General features: G+C 38.5%; 1 long non-coding RNA gene across 1 annotated transcript; it reads left to right on the top strand.

Moving 5' to 3' along the window:
* Positions 1–2,850: 2,850 nt before the first annotated feature.
* LOC125450754 (uncharacterized) lies at positions 2,851–9,342 on the top strand. The gene is made up of 3 exons (XR_007247143.1): positions 2,851–2,956; positions 4,547–4,694; positions 9,249–9,342. It is a non-coding gene; the product is annotated as an uncharacterized LOC125450754 (long non-coding RNA).
* The last annotated feature ends 316 nt before the right edge of the window (positions 9,343–9,658 follow it).

Below are 9,658 nucleotides of genomic sequence, written 5' to 3'. Positions count from 1 at the left end.
GGGCCTAGATATTTATGGCTATCTTTATGTTGGAGTTTGGGATAGCTTAAAAATGTAGGCTGAGATTTATTTCCTGTCTCCATTTTCAGATAGTGCATCTTTTAAGGACTTAGGATGAGGATATATGTAATTCATTGTAGGGGTATGCATTTCAAAGCTCCACACCTCGTCCTCCAGCCATCACCAAAATTTGATGGAGTTGTGCTTTTTCAGGCAATGAAACACACAGCTGTTTAGGGGAGTTGTGATCCATGAAAAATGCATTGACTGGAGATAGGATCTTTTGACTGTAAAGTTTTAAAGATTATGCCAACTTTACAAGTTATGTTAAGATTGTATATTCGAAAAACACCATGGGCACCTTCCTAATGCCACTTACTCCACATAATCTGCAGTCTTCAAGAAGTCAGTTCACTACCACCTGCTCAAGGGAAATTAAGGATGGGCAATAAATGCTGCTGAAACCAATGACACTCTCACCCAATAAATATTCTGATTGAGGTGGTTGATGGTTGGACTATGCTCTCAAATGCAAATCACCACTAAATTGGCCAGAATTGCAGCAGTGTACAGTATAGGTGCTTGAGAGTACTCTACCCATTCTACAGCATGAAAGATCGGATATCAATGTGTGTAGGGAGCTTTGTGATTTGATTTTTGCATTGATTAAATGTCATATGTTCTTTCTGTATCCATTAATGGAGGACCAGTAAGCTCATCAGATGGTTAGCTTCATTGATAGCTTGACCATTAGTTTAATCTACTTCAAAGGTTTCAATGTAGACCGTTTATGAAGTTTGTTGATGAGGCTATGGAATGGAATTCCATTCTGAATGTTTGGTGAAACCGTAAACTCACTAATGCATTCAGTTCCATTTGGGATTGCTTCCAGCAATGAAGAGCAATTTTAGATTTGTTTGATTCACAATGTCACTGTGACCTTTTAATAAATTTATATTTCTTTAAATTGATTTGGCTATGCCCCTGTGTTTATTTGGACAAGATTTAGAAGTGTGGAGAGCATTAAAGCTTATTTTCGGAAAAGGCATGAAGAATGCTGATGGTTGAATAATAATTTTGTGAATTGCTGGGAGAATTATATTTCTTTCAATTATGTTAAATAGATGTCTAATTATTGTGATAACTGTGTGAACATTTCAAAGACCTTCTGGTATTTGGGCAGCACTAGTGGCATGGGAAAGAGACAGCATGGGATGTGGATAAAGTGGTGAGGGAGTGAAGAACGACTATTAGGGAAGTTAACACCCATGTTGAAAACTGTATATTTACCACCTTCTCTTGCCAAATGTTTCAGGCAGTGGTGGGCTCACCTTCATCTCATGCTCACTTCCTCAGATGAAAATGTAGTGACAGTCTTGCTAGGATATAGGGAGATCATGGAATCAAGAAAATTTCCGATACCGTATTCCACCACAATGTTGAAAAGTTGGCTCCCGGTGTCCAATCACAGAAGAATGCTCTGATCATAGGGGTATAATTGCAGGCAGTAGGGGAGTATAACAAGTTTATTTGGTCAGCTGAGAGAAGCAGTTCCTCTCATCTTGCTCCAAAGCTTTACCAGTAAGTTACTAACCTGTTTCACCTCCCATCAGCCAACAGATATCCTGAGGTTTGGAAAAACCAACAGGCCAGTGTCATATGTAAAACAGAGAAATTGTGAGAGGCAAGGAGCCTCATTAAAATATTTAGGCAATGGGTCCAACACTGGAGAACATTCAGACACTCATTCAACTTGCACTCCCCATTAAACTAATAGTGGACACGCTGGGATTGAGTTTGCAATTTTTAAACTTTTATCCACCTCCCACCCCAACCATCCTAGGGGGTTAAACTTGACATTGCTGAATAAATATCATCATGGAGAGCATTTATCACAGCAGTCGATGTGTCATCCAATAGAGTATTTTTACTCACCAGACCAAAGTACATCAGGTTCCCCAAGGGTATATCATAAGTGCTTTAGAGAAACCTATAGGGATTTGCAACCCTGTTCACACTTTTCTTTTACACAACTAAATCTGAGTACTTCTCAAAGTGCTACAACCCATACATTAAATGCACGCAAATATTGTATAATGATTTTGATTGACTATTATATGACAAACAAATAAAAATGATGATGCATGAAAATGTCAGGTTTTATATTTTCTTTCATTTGAAAACTTATTGTTTGGAGTGATAATGTCAAGCAGTTCAGTGGTCTTGAGTGTAAAGAACAACAGTTGGGGAAGGGGCTAGATTCATTGGATACACCGTCAGGTTCCACAAACCTCTGAATGTTTTGGCGAGGACGCAACTGTACAGGCAAGCTAACAGAAAACTGTGAATCAAACAGAAAGCTCATTCCTTTGTGTTAGAATGTAGCAGCCAAAGTGAGCCTCAAAACCAATGAATATCAAAGCAATATTGTTGATAAATTTTGTTTAATAATCTCACTTCACACATTTTTAAAATTAATATTACTCATTTTCATTTAAAATTGAGCTTGTGCCTTGCCAATATGTAACATTAAAATAATTTTTACATTAAATAAAGTGTAAAATATATTTCAATAGATATTGCACTAATAGCTAAAGCTGTCATCACATGAACATTTGCTCAGCAGGAAGGCATAAACATTACTGACAGCCAGTATTTTGTTAAGGGACAGTAATTTCATTTAAACGTCTGTCAGTTCTCAGGGATGCAGGGAGATGAATAGACTCTAAACAATAGTCACATTTGTCACACCACCGGCTTCCCTAATACTCGATGGGACAATCAGGCTAAACCATGCTGAATACAAAGGCATAATTAATCAAACGGACAAATGGCACAAATTGTTCTAGTGTGCATTATAGTGGTCTGGGATTTCCATGGAAACACTGGCTTCAGCATCTACGTTAATGACCACTGTTTCTAATCAAGTGCAAAACATAGAGAGTGGAGCTGTCAGGTAGAATCATCTTTTAACAATTTTTGAATTGCATTTCACTATTAAAGCTTTCCTTTTGACAAGATAATACTTGGCATAGTCATTTCAACACTGCATTTTAAATAAATTGTAAAGTAATACATTTGTCAGCATAGAATTTAAGATTACTTGACAATAGATTTATTTTCTAAATATTTAAGCAATCGTTTTCTTTCATAATTACATTTGAAACGATTTTGCAAAATTAAATAAAATCATGACTAAGCATCACTAAATTATTACACAGCATTAAGACAGAAATATCATTAAGCGTAATGACAGATGATTTGGCTATTCTCATGATCGGATTTCTTGTTCCTATTTGAAACAGTAGATTTTGTTTCAGCTAATAAATAAGTTATGTACTCTCCAAGATTAAGTAAATTCAAATGGTTAAGACTGAGGGCCATTTTGTCTTCTTTCATTTTATTTTCATACAACAACAGACATGGGCACACGTTGACAGATGCTATATTATCAGATTTTGGTTGCAGAAGTGCTGAAATCAGCTGAAGAGATGAACAGGTTAAAGCTAAAAATCAATCAAAAATGTATTTATTATATGACAGATGGATTAAGAACTGATGAACCTTTCATGTCTATGACAGCAATCTCACGGTGACCTCAGCCTGTACTTTGGAGTATGTTTAGAATTAATTCTGATTAGATCAAATTCCACTTTATGTTAAAAAACTTCCAGTTACTACTTACAACATTTCCAATTGCTATTGATCAAACTCCAAGTTAATTTCTGACTGAAATCTTAAAATCTAAATTTTGTTGCCATTAACTTAATGTCAAAAATCCACCAATTACCCCATACAGAAGAATTGTTAATGAGAGAACAATATGATATTGTCTGCTTGATTGCATGTCAGACACATATGCTTTTCCAGTTAGCATTGGAAAAGAAAACTGTACTATTTGCAGGCCTTGTTTTATTAAAAATGTTCATTAGTGTCTTAAGCAAAATTTGTCATAGTTGAAATTCTGTTGAAATTTGCAATTAACTGACAATGTTTCTAGTCAGGAACAAAATTGTGAATTTCATGATTAATACAGATTTAAAAATTAAGCACTGCTGGATTGGAATGGTCCGGAACAGAAACTTTATAATAAAAAATACTATCACTGCATGCCAAGACATTCATTTTAATCATTAATAAATGTGAAAATAACAATAAAAAATATAACTTTTTTCTTTTCTAAAAATGATAATTTTTATAAATCCTGTCTTTTATGACACTAAACGCTTTCTAAAATTTAATTACAATAAGTTAAAAATAACCATGTATATGATGTTACATCATAAATAGCATAACAGAGTAAAGATAAGTTTCAAGTGACTTTATGATCAGAGTCAAATCATAATAATCTTTGTGTATGTAGTTCCTTCCCTTTAAAGAAGTTCAGGAGCACTTCACCAAAGTATAGTCAAACTATAATTAACGTTTTGCCAAAACAGATCATCATCCAATCAGTATATATTTTGTCACTTAGTATTTGGGCATGGAATTGTGGGGTTATAGAGAGGCTATTTGATCTCGATTTCCTCCCATCTCTCCACTCTAGCCTTTGGGAGATGAAGCCGACGAAGGTTCACTTGCATCTGGCAGAGAGACTGTCAAGAAGCCCGGGCTGTCCAAAGGGCTTTTCTGCAGTGACAAGGTCTCTTTATCCAGGCCAGGAGACCCAGGTTCAAGTCCCACCTGCACCAGAGGTATGTACTAACCTCTCTGAATGGGTTGATTATGAGATTTCTGCCTGGGCTGTTAGCCACAAACATAGCCCTGAATGAACTTCCAGTGCCAACAGGCTCTCTATTGTCCAGCTGTAAAACCTGAACAATATCATAATGTCCTGCAGGAGGGGGAAAGACAAACATTTATTGAGAGGAATTTAGGTGATATTCTGCTGTACATGAAGTGTCAAATTTTATAAATTTCATTGCCTTTGTATTACATGGGCTTGTTTGATTCTCTATGTAGTCCTGAATGTAACTGTGCCAGCACAATGTCTAACTCCATATCCATTCAAGATGGGCCACCGATCAATATCTGTGCTGAGATCCTGCAAGATGAACAAGACCAAGATAAGCCCTGGGTTCTGTTGATTCGTTAGCTCTCATGCTGAAACTTGCTTATATTTTCCCTGGCCTCTGCTCCCAAGTGGTGTTGCTAATGAGTTGGTCACTGGCATCTGTACAGGGATGTGTACAGGGAGCCAATGTATGAGGATGACCACAGATTAAGCACCCTGTAGGCCTGTGTCCTGTGTAGTGCATGGGTCTGTGTGTAATGTTTCACTTTAAAGAGCTTCTCCTACAGCCACCCTGTCCCACAGAATGAGACACTCACCCAGCCAATCCAGGTATGTCTTGCAGCCATTTTCCTTCCCATTACTACTTTCCTTTTCCAGCGCGATGAGATCTTTGGTCAGCAGAATCCAGTCACATGTCAGCGAGGCTCTGACTATCGAGATCCCCTTTCTTGAACCCCCACCAGGACCAATGTACCGTCTCTTCACCCACTCACTGCCACCTCCAGCCTGAGGCCCTGGCATGTACGGTGAGGTCATTCACTGCCTCCCTACCCCACCGAAGCCAGGAAGCTCCTCACCATCAATGCCACCCTGTCCTGCTAAACCCAGCCCTCATCCATGCTACATCCTACACCTTTCTTGAAAAAAACAGATCCACCATCAGCAACAGCCCCCCACCCCATTTCACATTAGTTATGCCCTTCGCTCCAGCCAGCCACCTGTGTGGGAGTTTAATGGGGTACAGCTGGCTGACAAAAAGATTTTTCAAAACAAAATTTTAAACCTAACATAGATAAAGTGTATAACTAGCCATATTGAGAACAATGTAAAAGAATTGAATTTATGTTTGACTAGTGGTGTAAAAGGACAAGAGAAAGAAAGGGTACTCATTCAACCATAGAGCAATACCATTCAATTCTCTGGAGTGGTATCACAGACTGTCCTTGACTTAAAATGGAACATAGAACATAGAACATAGAACAATACAGCGCAGAACAGGCCCTTCAGCCCTTGATGTTGCTCCGGCTGTGAACTAATCTAAGCCCATACCCTGACACTGTCCCGTCATCATCCATATGCTTATCCAAGGACTGTTTAAATACCCCTAATGTGGCTGCATTCACTACATTGACATATAGGGTGTTTCACACCCTTACCACTCTTTGAGTAAAGAACCTGCCTCTGACATCTGTCTTAAATCTGTCACCCCTCAATTTGTAGCTATGCCCCCTCGTACAAGCTGATGTCATCATCCTTGGAAAAAGACTCTCACTGTCCACCCTATCTAATCCTCTAAACATCTTGAATGTCTCTATTAAATTCCCTCTTAGCCTTCTTCGCTCCAATGAGAACAGACCCAAGTCCCTCAGCCTTTCTTCATAGACCCTGCGCTCCAGACCAGGCAACATCCTGGTAAATCTCCTCTGCACCTTTTCCAATGCTTCCACATCCTTCCTGTAATGGGGCGACCAGAACTGCATGCAATATTCCAAATGAGGCCACACTAGCATTTTGTACAGTTGCATCATGACATCACGGCTCCGGAACTCAATCCCTCTATCAATAAAACCTCACACACCGTAAGCCTTTTTAACAGCACTGTCAACCTGGGTGGCAACTTTCAGGGATCTATGTACATGGATGCCAAGATCCCTCTGCACATCCACACTACCAAGAATCTTTCCATTGACCCAGTATTCTGCCTTCCTATTATTCTTCCCAAAGTGAATCACCTCACATTTATCTGCATTGAACTCCATTTGCCACCTTTCAGCCCAATTCTGCAGTTTATCCAAGTCTCTCTGCAACCTGCAACATTCTTCCACACTGTCCACCACCCCACCGACTTTAGTGTCATCTGCAAACTTACTAACCCATCCACCTATGCCTGTGTCCAAGTCATTTATAAAAATGACAAACAGCAGTGGTCCCAAAACAGATCCTTGAGGCACACCACTAGTAACCAGACTCCAGGCTGAATATTTTCCATCATCCACCACTTGTTGCCTTCTTACAGAAAGCCAGTTTCTAATCCAAACTGCTAAATCTCCCTCAATCCCATGCCTCTGTATTTTCTCCAATAGCCTACCATGTGGAACCTTATCAAAGGCTTTACTGAAGTCCATGTACACCACGTCAACTGCCCTACTCTCACGCACATGCTTGGTCACCTTCTCAAAAAACTCAATGAGGTTTGTGAGACACGACCTGCCCTTGACAAATCCATGTTGACTATCTCCAATCAAGTTGTTGCTTGCTAGATGATTATAAATCCTATCTCTTATAATCCTTTCCAAAACTTTTCCTACAACAGAACGTTTTGGGAAACGTTAGTAGTTTGGGGGCATTGTTTAGTTTATTAGTAGCTCTGTTAATTTATTCACTATTAGAGCTAGATAAATTAATTGTTACTTGTTGATAGAGTGGCTGCCAGGAGTTCATTTCATTTAACTTCCCCCTTTCCAACAGCTCGAGGATGAGAGGCAGGTTACACCATTTTTCACACTTTTTTAAACAGATTATAGGGTGGGGCAAGACTTTCTGGGTATCAAGGGGATCAACAGCTGCTTTATAACACTGAACAATAAAGGCAAACATACCAAATGCCTTCTTCACTGTCCCGTCTACCTGTGACTCCACTTTCAAGGAACAATGAACCTGCACTCCAAGGCCTCTTTGTTCAGCAACTCTCCCCAGGACCTTACCATTAAGTGTATAAGTTCAGCCTTCATTTTCCTTTCCAAAATGCAGCACCTCACATTTATCTAAGTTAAACTCCATCTGCCACTCTTCGGCCCAATGGCCCATCTGATCATAATAAGTGGCCTTCAAGTTTGGTTGGAGGGGTGTCATGATGGCCTTGAGAAATTGGCAAACATCAGATACCAATGCCTGTGGACAAGGGGAGCAAGCAGATGGTGGCCATCAATCATGCTCTGAACGATTGCAAAATGGAAGCTCCTCACACGCAACTGTGAGCTGAAGTTACCAGATACTCAGCCTGACTTCCTTGTTTGGGAATTCTCAATGTCTAGACTATTTGATGCATTTGCTAAAATAACACACTAACCATGAATGAGGTGAGCTTAAAAATGGTGCTTAACAAGGTATAATCCGTCTTATTAGACAACTTGATGGTCCTAGTGAAAAATTCACCTTGCTGTTCTCTGAGTGCAAAGAAGTTGCAATGAGCTGTTTCTGAGGCTGAGATAAATCTCAATCAACTTCATGCCTAATTCTGCTGCATGCTGTAACCTAAAACCAAAATCCCTAGCAAGGTTTGCCCCACCCTAATTCATGCTGTAACCCACATTGATCAGGCTGTGAAAATTAAGATTTTAAAATTAAAGTTAATTTATTCTGGAGTGAAATCAGGAAATACTTTTTCACACAAATGGGAAACAAAATGTTGATTTCTTTTTTCTCACACAAAATACAATGGATGTGAACTCAATTAGAAGTGTTAGCACAGATATCATTATACTTTTGTTTACCAGGGCTTTCAGAGTTTGGACCAAAGGCAGGTAAATTGAGTTAATGTACAGATCAGGCATGAACTAATTGAATAATGGAACAGACTGAAGGCATTGGTTGCAGTCCCTATTTCCTGATCTACAGTTAAAATAGGGGTACATGAGAAGAGCCAAAGAACTTTCGTGCCACCAAGTTTTTAACAGCGCATAATATCACATTCATGCCACATCCTCACTTTTCTATTTGGCACTAAATCATCATAACTTGTTGGATGTAATTAATATTTGGCACTTATTGAAGTTGAGTATGATTGTGAGATATGTGCTTAGTTAGAAATAAAAAGTGAATATACACCAATGTGTTTGAAAATGTGTATTTGTTTTATCACTGAGATTTCTTTAAGAAACAAACAGCTTTTTAGGGATAAATTCTGTGTTTACATTGGTTTCTGTCAGACGTATTCAGCACATATGGAGAAAGTTCACGTTCTCAGTTATTGTAGTTCACCAACCTCGTTCTCATATTGATGTACATAGCTATTGTTTAAATTAAAACTACATTAACAAATGCACAGAAATAGAAACTAAACTAGCTACAATATTTTAAAATGCATTTCTTTAATGATAGAATTCATTAATTTTGAGCTATTATGTTACTTGTATTCTTAATATTGGCTTTCTACCATGTTAGCTATATGACCACTGCTTTCTCTTCCTGTACGATGGACTACTCCTGCTCTGCATTTATTCTACATGTCCAGTCGAGAGCCAGTGAAATTTGACCCAATTGTAACCAATAGGGTTTTGAGGTATTGGCAATGCTGTCTTCATCAAACTCAGTCACCTGAAAGAAAGGTGAGTGGCACACAACATTTGAGGTGTTTTTAAAAATATATCTGTATTAATTATTTTTAGATTGATGGCAGTGAATACCAAGAAAGCCCCTGAGTCTTGAATGCTTTTTTTAGACCACTAATCGAATGGATAAACATTTCTTGTAATTTCTGGGAATATAGCGTCCTTTCATAAAAACAAGACAAGCTGAGCTTCTTCCATCAGTTGATAAAGGCATTTTGTTCCACATTGGTTTTCATTATTAAAATTGGATGGTACAATTGGCAAAACTGCAAAATCTTGTCAATTTTGACGTAATTTCATCAAGCCACAAAAT

This window comes from Stegostoma tigrinum, chromosome 3 (genome assembly GCF_030684315.1).
Source record: "Stegostoma tigrinum isolate sSteTig4 chromosome 3, sSteTig4.hap1, whole genome shotgun sequence".
NCBI lineage: Eukaryota > Metazoa > Chordata > Chondrichthyes > Orectolobiformes > Stegostomatidae > Stegostoma > Stegostoma tigrinum.
The sequence above is the reverse complement of the archived record's forward strand: the minus strand, read 5'-3'. Positions and strand labels throughout refer to the sequence as shown.